General features: G+C 37.5%; 1 protein-coding gene across 7 annotated transcripts in view; it reads left to right on the top strand.

Moving 5' to 3' along the window:
- Bmpr1b (bone morphogenetic protein receptor type 1B) overlaps positions 1-24,285 on the top strand; it is a 376,549-nt gene that overhangs the window by 254,374 nt on the left and 97,890 nt on the right. The window contains exons 1-3 of one of the 7 annotated variants that reach the window (XM_058583844.1): positions 20,075-20,191; positions 21,293-21,373; positions 22,381-22,462. The exons of 3 other annotated variants lie outside the window; for them this stretch is intronic. The gene's annotated coding sequence lies outside the window, so the exon portion shown is untranslated. Of the gene's footprint in view, positions 1-19,636; positions 20,192-20,246; positions 21,374-21,969; positions 22,463-24,285 lie in introns of those variants that run through there. 3 more of the 7 variants (XM_058583845.1, XM_058583846.1, XM_046459184.2) reach the window with 3 other exon arrangements.

The raw sequence follows: 24,285 nt of genomic DNA, 5'->3' as shown, positions 1-24,285 counted from the left end.
CTTGGTTGTAACCCATTTTCTTTCAGTGTTTGAGATATGTTATTCCAGGATCTTCTAGCTTTCAGAGTCTGTGTTGAAAGATCAGCTGTTATTCTGATTGGCTTACCCCTAAATGTAATCTGCTTCCTTTCTCTTGTAGCTTTTAAAATTCTCTCCTTATTCTGTATGTTGGGCATCTTCATTATAATGTGTCTAAGTGTGGATCTCTTATGATTTTGCACATTCGGCGTCCTGTAGGCTTCTAGGATTTGGGATTCTGTCTCATTCTTCAATTCTGGGAAGTTTTCTCGTATTATTTCATTGAATAGACTGCTCATTCCTTTGGTTTGGAGCTCTGTACCTTCCTGTATCCCAATGACTCTTAAGTTTGGTCTTTTAATGTTATCCCATATTTCTTGGATTTTCTGCTCATGGTTTCTTAACAGACTTGCTGAGCTGTGTATGTTCTTTTCCAGTTGAAATACTTTGTCTTCATTGTCTGATGTTCTATCTTCTAAGTGTTCTACTCTGCTGGTAGTATTCTCCATTGAGTTTTTAAGTTGGTTTATTGCTTCCTGCATTTCTAGGATTTCTGTTTGTTTGTTTTTTATAACCTCTATCTCCCTGTATAGTTGATCCTTTGCTTTCTGGATTTGTTTGCGTAATTCATTGTCGAAGTGATCTTTCATTGTCTGATTTTGCTGTCTAATGTCTTCCTTGATACTCCAGATCATCTGAAGCATGTATATCCTGAATTCTTTATCTGACATTCCATCTGCTGCAGCTGTTACCTCTTCTAAAGTTGCGTTGACCTGCATTGCTTGTGGTCCTTTCTTTCCTTGTCTTTTCATACTGCTTGCGTATCTTTCCTGCAGGCGTGGGCGGTGGCTCTGCTCTCTCCTTATTCCAATTGGGGTGTCGTGGCTACCACGCCGGCAGGTCACTGGGCCTGTTCTGGGCGCTGGCGGCGGCTCTGTTCTGCCCCTACTCCAATTGGGGTGACGAGTGTACCCTGCCGGCAGGCCACCGGGCCTGATCCGCCGGTCGGTTGCAGGTTTGCCTACCCTGCAGGTGCGGGCGGCGGCTCTACTCTGCCCCTACTCCAAATGGGGTGACGTGTCTGTCGTACCGGCAGGCCACTGGGCCTGTCCCGCTGGTCGGTCGCAGATCTGCCCACCTTTCGGGCACGGGTGGCGGCTCTGCTCTGCCCCTACTCCAATTGGGGTGTTGTGACTACCCCGCCTGCAGGTCGCTGGGCCTGTTCCCGGCACGGGCGGTGACTCTGCTCTGCCCCTACTCCAATTAGGGTGGTGTGTGTACCACGCTGGCAGGCTCCTGGGCCTGATCCGCCGGTCTGTCGCAGGTCTGCCTACCTTGGAGGCGCGGGCGGCGGATCTGCCCTGCCCCTCCTACCAAGCCTGCGGACCCCTGGGCCTGATCTGCTGGTTGGTCACAAGTCTGCTCACCCTGCGGGCACGGGTGGCGGTTCCGCTCCGCCCCCACTCCAATTGGGGTCATGTGGCCACCACACCGGCAGGGCCTGATCCGGGCGTCGGCGAAGGATCTGCTCTGCCCCTACTCCAGTTGGGGTGACGTGTGTACCACACTGGCAGGCCACTGGGCCTGACCCGCCAGTCTGTGACACGTCTGTTTACCTTGCAAGCGCGGGCGGCGGCTCTGCCCTGCCCCTCCTACCACGCCCATGTACCACTGGGTCGCGTGTCTGCCCAACTTACGGGTGCGGGTGGTGGCTCCGCTCCGCCCCCTCTCCAATTGGAGTCACGCGGTCACCATGCTGGCGAGCCGCTGGGCCTGCTCCGGGCGCTGGCGGCGGCCCGGCTCCTCCCCTCTGGCTCGACGACAAATTGAGGAGACTCGGGTGTCTGTGCCTCACACCCCCTACCAGGAGACCAACTGTTTCTGTCGCCGCTGGTATTGATGAAGTTCTCTCCTCCGCCGCTTTCTGATGACATCAGATCTCTGCCATGTTGGTATCCTGTGCGAATGGCAGCATTTCGTTCCCCTTGCCGGGCAACCAAAGCAACGGGTGAGTCCTGACCGGCCCTCAGCAGGACCCGGACCGAGAAGCAGTTTCTGTGGGCTCCTAGCCCTGGGCCAGGGCAGTTCCGGGAGCCGGAACTCGGCCGCTCCGTGCTCGGTGTAAGCTCCGATAAGAGTAGGCTCCAAGAAGCAGTCCCCGCGGGCTCAGTTCCGGGAGCCGGAATTCGGCCGCTTAGTGCTTGGTGTATGCTCTGATAGGAGCAGGGTCCAAGAAGCAGCCTCCGCAGGCTCCCCAGCCCTGAGCCAGGGCGGTTCCGGGAGCCGGAACTCGGCAGCCCCGCGCTCGGTGTTCGCTCCGATAAGATCAGGTTCTAAGAAGCCCCCAGGCACTGAACCCTAGCAATCTGTCTGCAAGCCACAGGCGAATGGCAGCCTGAAATTACCTGTTCTATGGCTGAATGAGCTGCGGTCAGTCGAAAACAGGGATGGTGACGTCAGCTTTCCAACATGGTGGCTGCTGGCCTCCTCTGTGGTCTGACCGGTGTGGAGAACCGAGATGGACCGCTTCCTTCCCCCGTCTCAAACCCAGAATTCAGCCCTGAGTACGGTGCTTGCACGGCTGGCAGAAACTGCAGCGCTGTATCCCTGCGTCGCTATCTCCTCGTTTCCCAGCGCGCGCTGCAGACTCTAGCCGCGGGGCAATTTGCTGAATAAGCAGTGTTACCCTCCGTGCGACAAACCTCTCGAGTTTGAGTCCCCGTAGCCCATCCTCGTGCGATGGAAATCCTTCCTCCAAGTTCCGGAGCACCCCACTATTGCTGGAAATTCCTAACAAGATAGCCTTTAGCCGTCCTGACTTGTCATACTCCCACACAGTGAAGCAGCACACGGGGGCAATGCACTCCCCTCGCCGCCATCTTCCTTCCGAGTAGTGGTGATTCTTTTAGCTAATATATTGGAGTCTCTCTCTGCACAATGCATATTCATTATGTAACTTTAGCTTATCTTATTTTAGAAAACTGCCTTTCTGTCTCTCATGATTAAAAGAGATTAATGGTGATTTGGTCTAGGTATTTCACGTTAGGGGTTCAATTTGAGATTTACTCTGGATATAGTGCTTCTAGGTATTGATAGAGTAGATTGGATATTAGATCTGAAAGAAAGGGAGGAGTCAAGAAAGAGATAATGGATATGTAAATAGAAAATATATCTTATTAGAGGCAAAAATGATACTGGATTATCAGTATATGTTTAGAAGTATGAAGTATCAATCACCTTAGTATTTTGTATTTGAATTGCTTTGTGATCATCTTTATCTGATCAAGTTCTCAGAAGTTGCTGCTTTAGTATGTTCTAGAACACAGTCACAGAAGGTGAATGGGACAAATTTTACACATTAAGTATGAATGTGATTTTCAGAAATATCTTCATTAGGAATAGGTATCTTTTTTTGAATATCTGTTGTAGAACTTTGATCATAATGTCAGTTTTCTAGAATTTTTTTTCTGCTTATGAGAGGGTAGTATAGTTTTTTATCAAGATAAATAGTATTATTTCAATTTGTGCTATAAATTTGAAAGATTTAATGCAGTTTTAATAACTTTAAGAGAGCAAATATAATTGTTAAACACTTGTTTATTATTCTAGCTATCATAGGTTTATGATTGCGTACAGTACATCTTAGCCCACTTTATAGAAGTTGGAACCCAACTTTATTGTGTTATGTGGAGGCTTATGTTTGACTGTTTTTTTAAATTATAACATGTAGGTCACATATGTGATTTATATGATTCTGAAATCCCGGTTATAAATTCAACCCCAAATTATAATATTAGAACCAGTCCTAAAATTATAGAAAGGCATAGCTTCCAGAATACCATTGTGAAGCTCTACCTCCTATAAGATGATTTTCTTTCCTTATTGACTATCTATATTAAGCATAAATTGGTTCTCACTGTTGCTTTCTCCAAGTATTTAGGTTCTCAATTTCATTATTAGTGTTTTTCATTTGCCTGAAGAAAAAAAATTCTTCAATATTTATACAATTTTTAGAGACCATTAAAATTTTTCTCATAACGTTTATATTATTTTAGATCAAAATGGTAATTATGAGAATTATCCCAAAAGTTGATTTTCTAAAATGTTGTTAAGTGTGCTAGCTAAATTTTTTTGAAGTCTGTACTTTTTACAACATTAAAGGCAGATTTTTCCTAACTACATATTTAAGGTTAACTATAGTCCAGGTTATTATTATTATTTTTTTTAAGCCTCATTAAAAGAGAAACAGCGCTCCTTTAGGGTCAGCAAAGCAGCTACCTTTGTAGAACATGATGAAAAGAAATATTTGTTAACAAACCTTGAAGAACCTGTTTCCCAACTAACTAATTTTTTTCTTTTGTGTTTTATTAAAAAATAAAACACTAGAGTTAGAAGTACTGATTGTTTCATGGATTATTTCCTTAGCTTCTGAAATGCTAAACCAGTTATCTGAATTTATCTGATTAGAACATGAAGGAGAAAACCCAAATTTCTTCATTTCTTATCACCAAATCCTGCACGCTTTTGCCCCCGTATGTGATTTTGAGAGGGAACTAGGCTTGCTTTATTGTTCTTCTTTCCTTTTGAACTGGATGATAAATGCGGAGCCATCATGTCAAACCTATTCTGAAAATTTCCATAGTAACAATGAAGCCTTTGTGATGAAAATAGCCCAAGATGGCTATTTACTAAAGCTGAATTTATTTGTTATCCATATTCCAGTGCACTTTTGCACATAGACTTTCTTCAATTTATAGATAGGGAAGACATGAATTAAATTATTCTAAACAGAATATAAATTGTTTAGCTTTCAGTCTTGTCCTTTAATCCCCAGACCACTCAGATGATTAAGCTGATAGATGAGATGACTGTTTTTGTGCATATTATTATTTGTCCAATAAGTTCTATAGTACTTCTTGGTGCTAATAGTGATCTTATATATTTGTATCATTTTTTAGTTGATCATTCCAACTATGTCAAAGATCATCTTGTAGAGATAAACTTTTCACAAGGGAAGAGCTCCTCAAGTAAAGGAAAACACACTATTATTCAAATGATTTAACTTAATGAAGATCATCTCTTCTGTGTAGATGCAACAGAGAGGCAGGGCCAAAAGCATTTGCCCCAGGAGGTTATATATAGTATGATTGGAGACATTCCTAAAGACAATGAGGCACTAGCATTTGTGCAAGAGGGAGGCTATTTCACTCTGAGCACTAATGCTGGAATTAACTGGTGTCATTTTGAAGGAGTGTTTTGCTAATTGGCATCTCCCAATTGTATATAATGCCAACACCTTTTTCTATTAATTATTTCCCACAAGCATAGCTCAGCCAGGTAAAATTGCCTGCAAACTTATAAAGATTTAAGTGGAACTGTTGCAATTTAATTAGTTTCCAAAAGCCCTCTGTGAACTTAACAGTTGGTTGGTATTATTTGTGTAATGTTTTGTTGTTTGACGTTGGAAGCATTATGTTCCTGTATTGTGGTGATGGCCTGCTGAGTAATTGCAAGGTTCATTATACTACCAGGACTGTCAAGGGGTGTTTATGGATATTCATGTGCAGTGAACCCTTGAACTTGAACTGGTCAGTCTTGTCTCCCGTGGCTGGAATTGTGTTTACTCTAAATGGCAGCAGAAACTTTAATTATGGAACCAGAAAAGAAGCAAAATTATCTGTTTAAAATTGTAAAGGACTATTGAGATATGTACCTGCATCCTTCCCAATAGATACATGTCTTTACTCTCAAGAAAAGTTGTCATCATTATAAGCTTTAGAAATTTTAAAATATTTGTTGTTTTGTAGTAAATGTATGCTTCAAAAATTATGTATTTTTTTGTTTATAAAATGATATTAGAAATTTACTATTTTGACTGCAGGAATTCGGTATATTGACCAAACATTAGTAAAAAATAAAAAGGTTAATGTGAAGTTTAAAATGTGATCTGAGCATCAGTTAGAAAAATTTTGGAAGTATGGAAGAAAGTAAAATTTGAGAAATATACATGCACACACACCTGTGTGTGTGTGTAGATGTTTTGTGTATTTTCTCCCATTCTGAGGGTTGCCTATTCATTTTATTGACTGTATCCTTTGATGCACAGAAGTTTGAAATGTTGATGTAGTCTAATTTATCTGTTCGTTGTTGTTGGCAGTGATTTGGTCTCATAACCAAGAAATCATTGCCAAATGCAATGGCATGAAGCTTTCTTTTGATATATACATATCATGAACATGTAGTTTTGTGTTTAAGCTAAAGTATATCTTATAATACTTGGAAAGATCCCTTTATGAGTATGTCTCCCCAGTTGATTTTTAAGTTCTTGAGAACAGAAACATTTTCTCAATCTGTATGTCTTGTACTCTTTCCGTGCTCAATGCATAGTGCATATTCAATAAAATCCTGTGGAATTGAATTGAAGAGAACCAAGAGAGAAAATGGCATATCAGAGAGGATTGCTATGGAAAATAGAATGTTGTAACTGGAGCATGGGGTACATGAGAGATGGAATTTGGGAATTATGCAGTGCAGATACTTTGTTCACAGCAGCTATGACTCCATACAGAGGATACAATGTAGAGGATGAAGATAAGAATGGGAATATGAAACCATCTCTGTTTTACCAGGCTGGCATATGGCATGCTGGAAGTCTGGGTTGAGCTAATGCCCCCTCCACCTCCTTTTTAAAAATATTAAAATTTTTGCAAATTGTGGTAAAATACAAAAAATAAAATTTATTGTAATGATTTTTATTAAAGTTCAGCAGTGTTGAGTATGTTTACATTAATGGCCAATCTCTAGAACTCTTCATTTTGCAAAGCTGAGCTCTGCTGATCTGTTTGTGTTGCTATAACAAACACCACAGACCATGTGGCTTAAACAGCAGATACACTTCTCACAGTTCTGGTGGATGGGAAGTACAAGGACCAGGTGCTGGCATATTTGGTTCCTAGTGAAAGCTGTCTTCTTCACATACTGCTGTGCCTTGCTGTCTCTTCACGTGGTAGAGAGAATGGGGAGTGAGAGCCAGTGCCTAAGCCTGTCTCTGGTTTTTCTTCCTCTTATTATGAAGATATTAATCCCATCATGAGAAACCCACCTTCATAATGTTATCTAAACCTAATCCCCTCCCAAAGGGGCTCACCTTCAAATACCATAACACTGGGGTTAGACCTTCAGTATAGGAATTTTGTGGGGACACAAATATTCTTTCCATAATAATCTCTATATCCATAAACAACTCTTCCCTACCTTTCAGCTTCTGGCAACCACCATTGTACTTTCTCTCTCTATGAATTGAATTACCATAGATATTTCATGTAAGATAAATATTCATTTCTGTAAACTGGATTATTTATTGCATTCAGTGAAAGGTTCATCCATGTTATAGCACGTTTCAGAATTTCCTTTCTTTATAAGATTGAATAATATTTCATTGTGTCTATGTACATGTATCACACTTTGTTTATCCACTCATTCATCAGTGGATGATTTGGGGTCTGTTTTGAATAATTTTGCTCTGAAAATGGGTGTACTCATGTGTCCTTGAGACCCTGCCTTCAGTTAATTCTTTGAGGAACTACCATATTATTTTCCGCAGCTGCTCTGGCATTTTATAGTCCTACACATGGAAAGCAGGACACAAGGGCTCCAGTTCTGCAGATCCTCATCAGTACTTGTTATTTTGTGATGTTGATAGTACTCATTCTATTGGGTATAAAGTGATATCTCATTGTGGTCTTGACTTCTATTTCCCTAGTGATTGAGTACCTTTGCATATGCTTGTTGACCAATTGTGTATCCTCATACAAATGTCAGCTCAAATAATTTGCCCATTTAAAAATAGAGTTGTTTGTTATTGAATCATAGGAGTTCTTTGTTTTATAGACATCGATCCCTCACCGGATGTTTGTTTTGTGTATTTTCTCCCATTCTGAGCATTGCCTATTCATTTTATTGGCTGTATCCTTTGATGCGCAGAAGTTTGAAATGTTGATATAGTCTAATTTATCTATTTGTTGTCGTTGGCAGTGATTTGGTGTCATAACCAAGAAATCATTGCCAAATAGAATGGCATGAAGCTTTCTTTTGAAAATTTTATAATTTAAGCTCTTAAATTTAAGTTTTTGATCTATTTTGAGGTAATTTTTGTATGGGGTAAAAGTAGGAGTTCAACTGCATCATTTTGCATGTGGATATCTGGTTTTCCCTGTATTATTTGTTGAAAAAGTTATTCTTTCTCTTTTGAATGGTCTTGGCATATTTGATGCTCTGTATATTCAACTGGAGCAAAAGGCTTTTATTACATGGAAAGAGGGGGATGATGTTAGAGGCACAATCTTGGGGGACAGTAAAGACTTTCTAAATAGGTAAGTGGCTAATAAGTTAGTCACTGACAAGTTTGTCTAAATAAATTTGTCTAAAAGTGGGAACATTATTCAGAGATTATTGGGAAATAATCATGATCATTTATATTTTTGTGAATGGAAAGAGGAAAAACTTGGATGGGTAGGTTTTCATTTTGAAAACCAAAGGAAGAGCTTCTAGTGATTGCTTAGTAAGTTGTAAATAACTTAGTTTAATTTCCAAGAGTGAACAACTTTTTAATTTTTTTTTTAATCCTGGGGCTGGGGTTGTGGCTCAGTGGTGGAGCACTTGCCTAGCATGTGTGAGGCACTGGGTTCGAGTCTCAAGACCACATATAAATAAAATAGATAAATAAAGGTCCATCAACATGTATAAATAATTTTTTTAGAAAAATTTTATCCATGGGCTGGGGATATAGCTCAGTTGGTAGGGTGCTTGCCTTGTATGCACAAAAGCCCTGGGTTCAATCCCCAGAACCACACACACACACACACACACACACACACACACACACAATTATCTTAGAATTTATCCTCTAAGATGGTATCTTAGCAAGGACACCCCAACTTGCACTGCTTAGGTTGACAATGCAAGATTTGTATGCTGCCACTGGAACTGCTGTTTTTTTTGGAAAATGAATATGGAAAAAGTAATTCCATGAATGGAATGGTAAAACCCTGTCAAATCAAAAGTGCAGAAGGCAGAGCTTAGTAGCTCCCTAAGCCAGAAAGAAGACACCTGCAGTTTTTTTTTTTAATTTGTTTTTTAAGGATATGTACAATGAACAAGGTGGGGGGAGGGTATTAAAACCAGGAAATACAAAATGTAGTAGAGGAGTTGGCATGCATAATTATAATACAGGGTAGAGTAATCAGATACATATCATAGAAGTAATACTGATTAAATGCCATGGAAGTTTAGAAGAGGAAACAGTTATTTTTGCTGAGAGGACCCACTTGATTTTCCTGAAGATTTTATATATCTCTATCTCTATCTATATGCTTTTCCAGTTGAAATAACAGAAACTGACCATGATTAATTTATATGGAAAAGAAAAGTATTAAAAGTATATGCTTGATCATAGAATTTGTAGGAATAGAAGAGAATCAGTTTTAAAAGAGACACAGTCAAGAACATCACTTAAAATCCCTCCCCAGAATTTATTCTGTAAGGACACCATTGTCACTAGTGCTTAGCATGGCCAATCCAACTTACACTGTTCTTATTGTCCATGCTAAATTTGGATGGTGCCCCTGGCACTGGTGCTGTTGGGAAATAATTATGGCCTGTGTTTTTTTTTTTTTTTCTGTAAAAGCCTAGTGGATATATATATATATCATGAAAATCAAAGGTAGAGCTTCTTTTGAGTATCTAAGTACATGGTTATTGTTCAGTTTACTTTTAAATCAGTGAAGCTCTTGAAGCAGTCACAGTACCCAGTGTTACCTAGGGCTGAAAAGCATGAAGACTAAGAAAAATCCATTTGTTGACTTTTAGGGAAGATATTCATTAAAATGATAAAGATATAATACCAGAGGGCAAGTAGGGTTTATAAGGAAAATGTAATTAGGATGAGACTGATTACTGGCATCAAGGGTCAAGTACTTCAGGAAAGAGAGAGAATTTGCAAAAGAAATGCTTTTAAAGAAGGGACTTACTGAACACCTACTGTTACATAATCATTGCTTCAAGTGCTTAGAGTAGTTCAGTAAACAAAATGAGCAAAGATTAGTGTCCTTGAATTCTACAGGTTTGAACCCAGATTGACAATGAACCCTTGACATAGTAAATAAGTATATTATATATGTTAGGCAGGGACAAGAGCTATGGGGGAAAAATAAACCTAAAGCTTTATAAGAGGCATTTAAGACTTAGGGTGAGGGTGGTTGTGGCAGTAGGGTAGGTTTCTTTGAGAAGGTGAGATTCAAACCAGGATCTTCTGGAGATGATGGAGAAAGCTGGCCATTATCTAAGGGAAGTGTGTTTTCAGAAGAACCAGAAAATGTATCTCTCTGAGCTAGAACATGCATGATATTCTGAGCACGTGGAGAAGAAACAGGGTGAAAATTGGGAGAATAACCCAGTGAGGTAGTTAGAAGCCACATCTCATAGGAACTTGGAAGGCTTGCAGGTAAGGACTTTGCAAGGACATACCACTTAGGTTGAAATGTTAGCTGTCTGATATTTTCTGTAGCCAGACATGAGGATAATGTAAAATTTCTTGTACAGGTCAGAAAGATTTCAAACTTAATTTCCATAGGCGATTGATGTTTGTAATAACTTCTGGAAATTGGTAATGTAGAAAAACAAAGCAAAGCAAAATAAAACAAACAAAAAAAACTCAACAAAGAGATAAAGTTATATAATCAAGGCAGAGTAAGGCCGAATCCTCCATTTAAGAGAGAGAAGATGAACTATGGTGAATAACTAACTCATGGTTGTTTTGCCTAAATTTTATATAGTGAAGTAAACATTTATTTTTGTTCTGTGGTCAATTTCTAATTCTCCACATGTTTTAATAGACAATTGAAAATACTTCTTAAGGAAGTGATTCTAGAAAGCAGCTACTCCTTGAGAACTTCCTTGCTTTTCTTTTTTCTTGGGACATCCTTTGGTGGAGGTGCTAATGAAATGTGTTGAGGTCTTTGAAGTATTTCCACAATAAACATTTGTGAGACCTCAAAGTAGAAATTATGGTGACAGTTTAAATCACAGTGCCTGTCCTAATAGGCCTTAAATCATCTGGATAAATACAAGTTTTACTCATTTTGGTTAAGGTTGAATTTGAATGTTGCATTTGGCATAATTCTTAGGATAACTTACTGACTTTCTCTCTTTTTAGTGAGGAGTTTGGTGGTAGCAGACAGAGCCATACAGAGTGCTGACTGATTGTGAGGAGGGGTGTGGAGCAGGTTGATCAGATAAAGGAATGCTGTATAACCAGGCCCTTGCTTGACAAGAGCGCATTACGGTTGCATATCTTCCTATTGGACTAATAGAAAAAAAATTGTTTTTCTGTAAAAATATATCACTGGTTTTATCTGACAGCCTTATTACTTAAGTTTATCCTCTTTACCTCCATAATTTAAGCATCTCACTTCTGTCATTTTCTACACATTAAATATCTTCTGTTTTTGAGAAGACACAGAAAGAAGTACCATACCTGCATCTCTGTTCCAGTTTTACTAAGGCTAAAGTCTGGTTTCCTTGTACTGTAATGTTCTCAGATAGAAAAGTTCTATAAATGTGATTTTGTTTTACTTTTTTTTTCCCCCGCAAACTAATTTTGTAAACAACCAAATCAACCTTCAATTTTCTGAAAATTCTCCATGTATGAAATCAGTTAGAAAGGCTTTAATGAGATTACCAAGAACTGTTACTTCTTGTGATGAAAAAAAATCAGGCCACTAAGCAGCTGTGCTTTTGTATCTGAAGACAGACAAAGGAAAATAAGTGTGTGTGTGTGTGTGTGTGTGTGTGTGAGTGTGTGTGTATACACACAAGCACATACCTATTAAAGAGATATGTTTTCAGAGATCCTTTTCATATCAATTAGTGATTAGGAACATATTTCATTATACACAGTTTAAATGGGAGAATATGAAAAGGTTCAGTATATCATAGAATCTGAAGAAAGAATGATGGAGTTATTGCTTCTTTTATTTGGAAATACTTTTTTGTGTACATAGATATCAGTGTCACTTAAAAACACTGGCTTCCTCAAACCTTTGTATTTCTTCTAGCATTAATTTTTGAAGACCACTAAGAGCTAAGTCTACTAATGAATGTGTAAATCACACGCTGACATTTAGTAGTGCTTTAGTTGAGGCTTTCTATGGAAAAGCTAGTATATGCTAAGTAAGAACAAAATGTCTTGCTATTAGTAATGTCTTCTGTTCTATTTTAAATAACATTTTTCCCTATAACTCTCATATCTAGGTATTTTTGAAAGAGTGGAAAACAGATCTTGGAGGAGCTGTCTTCATCTGGCATATGGAGTAGCAAGTTCAGCATGCCCTCCTCAGGGGTTTAAACAAGACCTATGCTGTGTGCACCTTCTTTATTACTAAAGCATATTCAAGGAAGCTACAGGGAAATGCACAAGATAAAATATAGCTTCTATGGGTATTATCATTTCTATTAAATTTTTCATTTTCAATTTCCTTATATCAGTTCAAGTCAGATTTACATGAATGCCATACGCCATTGACTTTAGGATGAAATAAGCATGATAGTAATCCTCAGTAAGAAATTGGTTTTGATATGAAAGTTTGTTCAGCTTTTTATAAATGGCTATCACTAGAGGCATACAGATACTAGAGATTTTGATTTGCTGCTCAAGGATGCTATATCACTAATTTAATAAAGAAGATAATGATCTTAGAACCTCTTTAAAATAGAGCATCTGAACCCGGTGCAGTGGTACATGTCTGTAATCTCAGCAGCTACAGAGGCTGAGGCAGGAGGATCGCAAATTCAAGGCCAGCCTCAGCAACTTAGTGAGCCTCTAAGTAACTTAGTCAGACCCTGTCTCAAAAAAAAAAATAATAATAATAATTGAAAGGGCTGGGATATAGCTCTATTGTAAAGTTCCCCCTGGGTTAAATCCCTAGTATCAAGGGGTAGGGGGAAACACAAAAAGAGAAAAAAAAATAGAGCATCTGGTAAGTCAGGTTAGTAAACTCAGGGTTTGCACAGAGTGGAATTTTAACTCTCTGGAATTCAGGTGCTAAAGTGTTAACATATGCACAACCAGCATGCCTGATGTTTTTCAAACAAATGACAAATGGCCTTTTCTCATTTAGTTCCCTCTAAGTGGGGCAAAGTAGACCTTCTAGAAAGTTTTCTCTTGGCGTGAAGAAGGAAGGCTCTTTTGTTGCAACAAACTCAGACTCATCTAGGGAGGGAAGAATTACTCACATGGTTCTGCAGACTTCATTCATCAACTTTTCTTCCTCCTCAGTCTGCAGTGCTGTGTCCCTGTACCCTCTAGAGCACAGGCCTGTTCCAAAGAAACAAATCTCTTTCCTCCATTCCAAGGCACCCCCTCATCTTAGTTGCTTCCCTTGTAAAATGGAGCCAGTGCACTGAGTGCCTGTGGGAAGGTTTAAAAGAATGTGTGCAAAACACTGCTTTAAGTTAATAATGACCTCTGTATTTGATTATTATGTCAATTATTTTATGAAAAATAATTAAAGGGGAGTCCTGCCTCTCAAAGCATTTGAAACCCCTGACTCTGGATATTCTGCTGTGGCTTCCACAGTGTTTGGTGTCATCTTCCTCTGATCCCTTCTGCTCCAGCCCTCAGAATCGCTGGCAGCCATGTTTCCTGAATGTTCATTCAGAGTCTCTGAGTCCCCTATCTACTGAACGGATTATTTTTGCCTTAGATGTTTCTTACAGAATGAAAGCAAATGGGTCCCTACCCAGTGAAGTAATGATGTCTGATCCTGTAACCAAGTCGTGGGACTCTTGAGGCACACTCAGTATTCTCATCTGTAAATGAGAATGGCCTTCCTTACCACACAGGGAGGCAGTGCAGACTAAATGTAACATTTTAGGGACATAGTGTGATATCTAACAAAGAGTAACAGCTTGCCACATGGTATATCTCAGTCATCTATCATTGTCATTGCCATTTTATATTTATTTGGAAATAACTGTGCTTGTCTTCTCTGGGTTCCTTGCTTCCTTACTCCTGCCTAGACATCTTCCTTCTATTCGGTTTCAGTTTTGACCTGAGATACTCCTGTTCACCAGGTGATGTGATTTGCCCTATAGTGATTAACATACAGAAGAACCTCAAGTTTTATCTGTCACCTAGGTCCCTATTACTGGGGTACAACTTTGACTTTATATTCCTTTAGTGGAGTAACAATCAACTAAACATTATGTGCATGTATGAGACTTCTGGAGGTTAGTTGTTTTTAACTGCAGAGTTTATCTTACAAAGTGTATTGAGTTAATTTTCTTTGATAGTTTTAATCCTGTAAGTTGTCTTTAAATCTCTTCCTACTCTATTAATGTTCTTTGCTTTGTTTTCTCATAAATTATTGTTAAATGGTTGTGTGTCTGATCTTTCTTTGTGCACAGGTTATACATATAATTTTTATATTAATAGAATGAAAATAGTTTTTTTAAAAAAGAACTCTGTGTTTTCTAGGTAAATGATATTGCCATTGATTTAAGATAGCATTCTATCCCCATATTCCACAAAGCATCTTTCTTTGAAAGATTTGGTTTTCCTGATGATCAAATTATGCACTGTAAACACATACATAACATTGCAATGTCATAGAACACGGTGTGGGACTTTTTGTTCTTTCTCAAAAGTAGCCTCAAATTCCAGTGACAAGTTGTGGGGAGGAGCAGTAATAAGAGTCCAATCCTATAAAGAACATGTCATTATGTCTACTCCAGAATATTGGGCTCTTGCCTGCTAACAATGATAATATTTATATTTGATGAAATACAGCTTAGGCTATGACTGGTATTTAATTTATGTCAAGATATTCTCAGAGTATTTCATATCAAATATATTTCCTCCATCACTTACATAAATGCATCAGAAGAGATGCCCATTAAGTATAATTGTTATAAAAATTTTGTTTAATGTTTGAAATATATCCTTAATAAAATGTCTTCAGAAAAAAACAGCAAACTGAGATTTAGTTTATAGTAAGAGTTTTGAAATTTTAAAGCTGGAATGAAATCTGATTCTCTATTTGTGTGTGAATTTTTTTGTTGCTAGTGGTAACTCTAGAGAATTTTTTTAAAGGCACCCTTTTAATAACAATGGTCTCCCCAAATATACTGTGGCATTGCTTTAAACTTTATTAAGTCTGCCTTGGACTCCCCCTTCTTATTCCCGAGTAAAGGGAAGAAAAGTTTGGCAGGCTCCATGCTGTGCACTTGATTGATGTCCAGAACATCTGAAGGACTTTTGTGTCCTGCTTGCTCTCCATGAGTGCATAATGTGTGAATACTTAAGGAAGGTCAGCCCTTATCACATGTAATCTAGGCCTGAAAGCAGATCAGCAGTGACAGTCATATCCCGTAAGTAAGGACACAAATCATCCTCTACATGCTTTAGACAAGTTGTGGGATATTTTGTCTCTCTTTTTACCCCTTCCCACTCATGGGGGACCTTGGCAGAGCAATGAAAGCGGAGAGGAGACGTGCTCAGAATAATGTGTCACCCTTTCACGGGAGGAAGGGATTGTTTATTTGTAATGATGTGATGGTCTTTCACTGTGCAGCTGAGGGGAGCTCTGGGTTGTTAATGACTAGTGATGTGGAATGCTGCAAATTAGACCGGGGTTGGGAGGCAGCAAGCAGACTGAAAGCAGACCGAAGTTGTGGTCTTTAGAAACTCCAAAGTCAGGGGGAAAGTTTTTATACCTTGAATTCTATTGTTTTTTTTTTTTTTTTTTCCTTTTTGCCCTCATAATAGGGTAAGGGTTTTTGTTTTGTTTTGTTTTTTAAATGTCAGTGGTTAGTTGAAAATCAGAATAACAATATAAATTACGAGTAGAATTCTGAATGCTGCGTTCTGTTTTCGGCACAACACATGAAAGTTTGAAAAGTATTTTAGTGCAAGACCATGGAATGGTGAAGCCTGAAAATGCTATAACTTTCAATAGGAAGAAGGCAATAACTATTGTTTTTAATGCCTGTTTATTTGAACAGAAGTTTAATTAAAAGTTGATTTTATTCCAAACAATTTTAGCAAGGATGTGCAAGTAACAAAGAGAATAACTTATTATTTCCCATTAAGGAAAATTAAGAATTTTGTTGTGTTTTCCTGTATAAAAAGGAAAATATTTTCATATTATTCCTGAAACTTTACTGTTTAAATTCAGCTGCAAGAAGTAGTCTTTGCAGTCAGTTTATACAATAGAAAATAACCTATATAGATGCCTCCAGAAACAAGGAATTGTTTTCCCATGTCTGTAGGATAAAATCAGAACTTGTACTTAATGGGGTATGAGTCCTCTCCAACTGCTCCCAGTCTGCTCCTCCAGCCTAGTTCCTGCTCTGTAGACTGATCCAGTTTCTCATGTCCGCTACTCATAAATGTCTGTGCTGACTTTTCTTTTTGTGTCGTATTTCTTGGCCCTCCCTTCACCCACTTATCTTTGAAGACCTGGTTCAAATGCTTCTCCCAGCGAGTTCAGCCCCCACCCTTGGGCAGAATTAATCCCTGCCATACTTTTCTGTTCCTTCAGCACAGGGGGCAGACACTTGACTGCATTGTCACTGTTTGTTTGCCTATATGTGTCTTTACCCATGACAAGGTAAGCTTTTTTCTAAAACCACGTGCTGGCTTTTTAATGTCCTCACATCTCATTCATTAGACACAGTCCCCCCAAATGTAGCAAAATGTGAATGTTTGTGAGAGAGTAAAAATCTACATATACATAAAACCAGGAGGTTTGAGTGATTTCTATGTGAAAAAGTCACAAATTGAAATTGGTAACAAGATAGTCTCATTTAAAAATGATTTTTATACTTCTCCAAATGCATGAAAATTTAATGAATTAAGTAAGAATAAATTGGCTAAAATATACTTTTAAATTTGAATATAATTTGAATTTTCTTAAAACTTAAGGCATATTTTGATAAAAATAATAAGCAGTGATGACATGTCCTACTCATATTGTGTAATCTCTGTACTGAGCCTTTTTTCCTCTTCTTGCTTTTCTCTCAGGTTTGCATTTTCAAAGTAAGACCTTTTTTTAAAAAATTTTCTCTTAGAGCTTTCATTGAGGCCTCACTTAGTGTGTAAATTAACCTGTAGAATTAAGTTGGCTGTGCTAAAAGCTGAAGAACACCTCAGGCTTAGGCATGCTGTTCCCCTTTCCTGTATTTCTGCTTATAGATAAAACACGATTCATTGGAATAGAAAATGTTGGGCAGTTCAGGGAGGCAAGGGTGATAGTTCACCAGCAGGTACACAACCCCTGGCAGTGTTGGCTCTAGGTATAGAAGTCAGCTCCACTCTTAGGAAACCAGGGTGCAGATTTAACTGCACTTATTGATCTGGTACACTTAGATGACTAATTAGATTGGATTTTAGAAATGGAAACATTAACTGTGGCTAAAATGGTATACAGTAGGGTGAGTGGATTAAATCCTATGCAAATCTGGAATGCATGTCTGGCCAGCTTTCTGATGAACACAACAAGAGATTTATTAGGGTTTTTGAGACCTGATTATTGTATGCATTTTAAAAGAATATCTACTTTATGACCAGCACCCACCAAACAATAGAGGAAAAAAACCAATAGGGGTACATCTTGAATTTCTTCCAAGAAAGAAATCTATATTAGTGGAGTAGAAACCTCTCCTTAATGTTTTTATCTAATCTTCATTTCTCCCCATTCAGTTGGAAATTGTGTTCAGAGATTTATGCTACATGCTGAAGTTTTGAACCTTTTTTAAAAAATTTTAATTCATCAAGCCAGTCAGTTTCTCAAAAGCCTTTAGTTACTTGTTTATTATATAGTCTCAACTCTGTAACCTGTATTCAGAGTCCTGCACAATCTGGTTCCACTCTGTCTAGCTTTCTTTCCAACTTACAAATAGGAGCTGTCTGTTCCAGTAAGGTTTTTCTTCTCGTGCTGTTGCACTAATGAAATATTTATTCTTACATCTAAATCTTGCTCATTTCTCCTTCTCCACCTTCTGTGCTACTGTATACGTTGTTCAATACATCTTTCAGCAGCCAGCTTTCCCTTCAGTGTTTGGCCTAGGCTCATCTGTCCCCTACTCTGAATGTCCATGTATGTTCCTTTTGGAGGTACTTCATCTTAAAAGATGTAGCTTTTTTCTTAATTATTATATGATTTTTTTTTCCTGTGATGTTTTATGTTTCGTGAGCGCATCTGCTTGAGCTAGCAAACAGTTAAATATCAGAACAAGTTGTTGACATAAGTTGGTTTGAATTGAATTGGGATTCCGGGGGTAGAGTAAGATTCTCTATGCTTTGAACCATTTATAGATATCCATATCGAGGACGTGGGAGCAGTGGGAGCTGTCCCACATTTCAGCCATTCACTCCTTGCGCTAACACTCAATGCTTGTTTCCAAACTGGCCGTGGAACCATGTTGTGAATGTGGCTCTGAGCCAGACAGAGATTTGAACAAATTCAGTTGTTTGATTTTTGTCTGTTTTTCCCCACTTATCACCCACCTCTCCTGATTATCACTATTTATTTTACTATTTCAAAATCTCCTATCAAAGAGGGATACTCATAAATGACACTGAAAGACAACCCCTTTTCACTACTCCCAACTGCCATTTTCCCAACAAATAGGTTGCATGGCTTCTGCAAAATGCGTGCTTCATTAAGTTCTGAATATTCAAAGATTTCTTAGGTGACTAAAAATACTATATTTCTGTTAAATTTTGTCTTATGAAAGTGTAAATTGAAATAGTGTTGGATTGATTGCAGTATTTGTAATATTAGGGAGCCCCCAAATTATTTTTTCTAAGGTGAAAGGTGATTTGAATGTCCCTTGTAGGGTAGTGCTTAGGGGTACAAGGTTAGGTGGAGGTGTGTGTGTGGGGGGTCTCTTTTAAAAGTGAGAAGAGAGTGGAGATATTTTTCCCCAAGAAAATGATTCCAAAAGTATCAAACATATCATCATGATATCTTAGATATAATCATTGAAATATTTCTGCTTCTATATCCATAAATCCTGTATCAGGCAAGCTGATGAGGTTTAATAATTATTTCTTTTGTATCTGTATTGTAGTTTTCACAGTTATGACAATTTAATTACAGTTCTTGTTCTCCTTATATTGGAAGTCCTCAGAGTAAAAGAAAAGAATATTTTTTTAAAGACCCTTAGTGTTGAAAAGAATTATTTAACATTAAGGAAAATGAAACCTTCCAAAAATGTTCACAGTTTGCATTGAAACATAGTTATAGTCGAAATCTAAAAAGTTGAATAACTTATATTGGTTTTATTATATAAGATTGATTAGATCCTCAACAGTTTGTTTTCTATTCAGGTAACTTAAAACTGTTATTATTTAGAATTAATTGATAAGTGAGAAGCATAACTCTGAAATATGTTAACTTGTAGTGCTCATCAGTGATGTCTTACAGCTGACCTTTTATCATTATCTGTGCACTCAATTCAAAAGTATTTGCTTCATTATTTAAATGTTGATGAGGAGTGTAAGAAAGCTGCTGAAACATGACACTTGGATGTGTTGCACTATTTGTCATTTCATCAAAGGGAAAAAAAATTCTCCTTTCTGCATTTCTCAGTTACAATTCTCTGCTGAGGAAAAAAAAAAAAAATAGAAAGAAACAAGCTCTTTTCTGACAGTAAAGTGTAAGTGTGGTCTGCTGTGGATTCCCTCCTAGCTGCTCAAGAGATTTGGTGGACCAGGGTGTTGCCAGTGCAGGGTGAGGCCCCCTCCTGTGTTGGCCCTTGTGTGGGCAGCTGGGTCAGGCTCTTTTCTTAGGAAAACAATCCAGCTCGGGGGTCCTCACCGCCTTTTGTTGTCCTCCCCTCGAGGTGATCAGTTGAAGTCTTGGTGGTGACAGAACCAGTTTGTAACAGGCTTGTCTTTCAGGGTCCTGTCTCAGGCTTGCTGGCAGACTTGCCGGAAGATCTGACAAGAGTGGCAGCAGAAGAGTCTCAGTCAGAGAAGGCCAAGCAAGGAACAGGAGGCGTAAGCAGGCAGGTCACAGTGACTGCTCCCCTGCTGCAGTGGGTTGGCTTGAAGAACCAAACTGGCAGCTTCACATTTCCTTGCTCATTCTTCTCTCTGTGCATGCGAGGGGTAAGAAGATGAGTGCCATACCACAGTGCTGACAGGGAGCTGAGTTAGTATCTGATTTTGTGGCGTTTGTCACAGAAGGGAAAGTTCAGGGCAGAGGCTCCATGGCTAAAAATTTCCATCCCCTATCCTCCAACTGCTCTGTAATTTTTACAACTTTCTCTACTAGGGCAAAGCTTTCTAGGTAATCTATTAGAATAACTGTAAAGGGATTTAAAGTTTCTGTTTTCTCTAATAGGAATCAAATATGATCCAGTTTGAAGCTTTGAGAATGAAGTTAATTTTTAACAAATTGTGACAGTTTGTGTTTAAAGTGCTTAAGATAGTAACAATTCTAGCAAACTTTGTTGTGATTATGGTAATTTGAATACTGTTAGATTTTTATAAGTTAGCTAATTAACTTTTAACTTCATTGCAATTTTTATATCGATGCACTGAGTCAATCTGTAAGTTACAATGACAGTAATTATGGCTTGTGAATATATGAAATGTTTGTCAACATTTAAGCACAGGGGCTTGATTGGCAGTAATTTTGTCCAGAAAGATCATTTCTCATATCAAGTTAATAAAAGCAGTTTTTAAAAATCATTTTAAGTTTTTGAATAAAAGAAAGTTCAAGAGTAGTTGAACTGTTTTCAAATTAGAAAATAGGTAACTTAATGAATATGAAATGAATATGGTGTTAGTAATTGCAGTGAAAAAGTCATGATGTTAGATAGAAATTAAAAATGATGATTTTATAAAATTAAGCCAGATAAATAAAGGAATATATATGAGAATGAAATGCATTTGTAGTTGAACTTTTTATGTACTTCTGAATGTGTTTCATAGAACTAATTTGGCTATATTATTTATGCAGCAAGTATGTATTATTAGTTGGCATATACTTTTAATCGACACAGGATTAATATTTCCATAGTCTGCAAGTATTTTCTGTGACACTATGAAAGTGTATTTTATGACTTGGCTCTAGGGAAAAATGCTTTGAATTTCTAGTGTAGATAATTGTAACTCAAAGGAATTTTGTGCATTGATATGCAGGAATGATAGATAGATCATTTACCTCATTCGCTAGTTTAATTCTTATCATCTCCTACCTTCTAGAAGAGCACTGAAGGATCTCAGAATTAAAATTAAATTATTTTTAAGAAAGTTCCAGGGAGCTCAAAGCATGATACACATAAGGTAAAATTCTTATTCCTTTCTTCTAGTTACTGTTACTACTACTCTATTGTCTGAAGGTAATTTTGAATTTTCTTTTGGAATTTTCCTCCAAACCCGTGAATTCCTTAATTCGCTACTGAATTAAGCCAATGAAAAGCAGAGGCCAGATGCTGCATACAGAATCTTTGATCATGTTTCTAGTCTCTTACAATATTCCCTAAAATAATGTTGTAAATATATATACGTAATAATGTTGTAAATATATGTATATAAATATATATATATATATATTTTTTTTTTTTGAAGTAATGAGGTTGAAGCCCAGAGACATTCCCTGCTTTCCTCTAGTTATGTAGTCTTAAAACAAAAACAAAACAAAACCAGAAAACTCCCTGTCCAGGACTCTTTTGTGTGTGTGTTTGTGTGTACCCCAGTATATACTGCTATTTATCTTGTAGCCTGGTGGTGAAGACTATGAATTCTGGACCCACGATGTCTGGGTTTAATTCTGCTCTGTTGGTTACTAGATGAGTGAACTAATATTAATGTCTTAAATTTCTCTACTGTAAAATGGCAATGATAATTATATTTACCATAGAATTCATTTATTTTTAAATGAATAAACATACCTAAGTACTTAGAATAGTGTCTGGTGCATGTGTAATATTACCAGAGAGTTTGCAATCATAAATACAATCATTAATAATTATCTTATGCTCAAACTGAGAGGCAACAAAGTTGGAAATGTACATTGAAACAAGATTGTGAACAATCTGTTAGTTCACTTTAATGTGATTAGTAGCCTGAATCCCAATTGACATTTCAAACTTTGTCACCAATTAACTTTATCTTTTTTTTTTTTTTTTGAGGAATTTCCCTATCAATAAGGTTTTAGAAATGAACTTGGGTACTTGTGACTTTTTCCTGATGAATACAGAATGTGCTATAGAGATTTTGAATTGAACCTGTTAAGCATCTTTGACTACTGAAGTGCAGTATTCACTGACAACTTGTTACATGCTTTACAGTCATTAATTCTGCAGCCACTTCAGTGAGAATGATGATCGCAAAATCAAAATAAAACAAGAAAAAGGTGAATATGAAGCACAGGTAAATAAAATGGCCATGACACTTAAGCGGGTGACAAAGCTGAGATTAATATTCTTAGGCCTTAAATCCTTGTTTAGAGTAAATGTGTTTCAAAATAACAAGTAGAGATATTTGGAGAGAGTGAGCTTTGGGCTGATAGAAGTATTTCGTTAATCAAATGCATGGAGACCTAAACATTTTATGTGGAAGAAATCTGCATGGTACTGCAGCTCCACTCCAAATGTCGCAAAAGCTGCATACAGTCCCAAGTGGAGAGAACACTTTGTACTTGGGGTAGTAGTAATAGTAGACTGTGTATAGGGACACACATAGCCTAAATCTCATCACTGCCTAAATCTTATCTTGAATGTTAAGTAATGAGCAGTCACAGTCTTAGAAAAAAAGAAGCAAGAGTACATCTTGGTAGGGGTTTTGAATTTTATGTTTTTTGTTGGCATGCTGTGATTGCTTCAAGTATGCATTTTTAAAGCTAGAGATCCTTAAATGTGACATTATCTTTCTGAATGTGAAAATATGATCTGCAATGGTGAAAATCTGTAGTGCTCATTTTTACTTAAAATCAGTTATTTAAAAAATTGAGCTACTTATACTACTCTGCCCCTTTATTTTCAAGGCATAGTAGAGAGCCTCTGAGTCCTAATGAATGTGATGCAATGTGTAAACAGCATTGAAATATTCTTTTGGTCACTACCATTATTCTTAAGTTCTGCTAAGGGAATTTAGTAGAGTTAGATAATGCTAAACTGATAAACCTAAAAAAGTGAATACGCTGTGTTTGTTGTTCTACACATTGGCAGATACAGTGTGCCCTTCCTGGCAAGAATGGGCCTCACGTTTTGGCATTTAGAAAGGTGAAATTTTTATTTGGCTATATTATATTGCTAAATGTACATGTGAAATTTCCTACAACCCCCTCCACAAATGAAAGTATGTTAATAGGTTATTATAGTGATACAATTAATATAAGAGTTAGCAGCCATCTTTTAATCTCTAGTTTAAGAATGGTTCTACATCATTGGAGATAGTTAACACCAAAAAATGGTGAGACAGGAAGTAGGAGTCAGCTCTCTTTGAATACAAAACAAACAGATTCCAATCTCCATGGCCTCTATAGTTTTATAGATTTTATATCCTGTCTGTCCATTGTCAGGTCATATCCCCATAGTTTTCCTTAATGTGTAATATTCATATCTGCCCTAGCTGACGCTAATTCAAAATTCAAAATTGCTGTTATAAAATACTTCAATAAAAAATAGTTCAAATAGGTAATCCAGTAACAGGAAGATAACAAACAGGGCTATGAATGCAGAGTTTCAAAATTACAGTGGTGATATTGCTATAGGGTGTCAATATTTGGTAATATTTTTTCAGTGAAAAATGATCCTTGTTACCATATGGCAAAATATAGTGAAAATCTGAACTGTTAGACCAACACAGCTGTTAAATGCATCAATGCAGTGCTGTGTTTAAAATGTTTTCTACTGCCTCTATTATTCGGCATTTCTAACAATTAATCTCAGGCTATTAATGGGCAGTAACTGCAAGTTGTGGTGAGCATCACAGATGTAAGAAATCTGATCTCTGTGGTAAGTTACCTAGGAGGAAAATGACTGAACTATAGCTTTCAACCTAAGTTCTATAGATTGGATAATAAACATTTATAGAACTATGTACTACAGACTCAAATCATATTTGATTTAACTTTTTTATGAGAAGTCATTCTTTAAAAAAGTGATGGAAATCACACATGTGGAAGTCTTATATACATATAAATATCTGTGTATATATAATTTAATCATATATTCATGAAGGCTATGAAAGAA

This window comes from Marmota monax, unplaced genomic scaffold (genome assembly GCF_021218885.2).
Source record: "Marmota monax isolate L192 unplaced genomic scaffold, Marmota_monax_Labrador192_F-V1.1 WCK01_AAM20220418_F8-fsc00002, whole genome shotgun sequence".
Taxonomy (NCBI): Eukaryota; Metazoa; Chordata; class Mammalia; order Rodentia; family Sciuridae; genus Marmota; species Marmota monax.
Note: the sequence above shows the minus strand (reverse complement) of the source record. Positions and strands in the feature narration are given on the sequence as shown.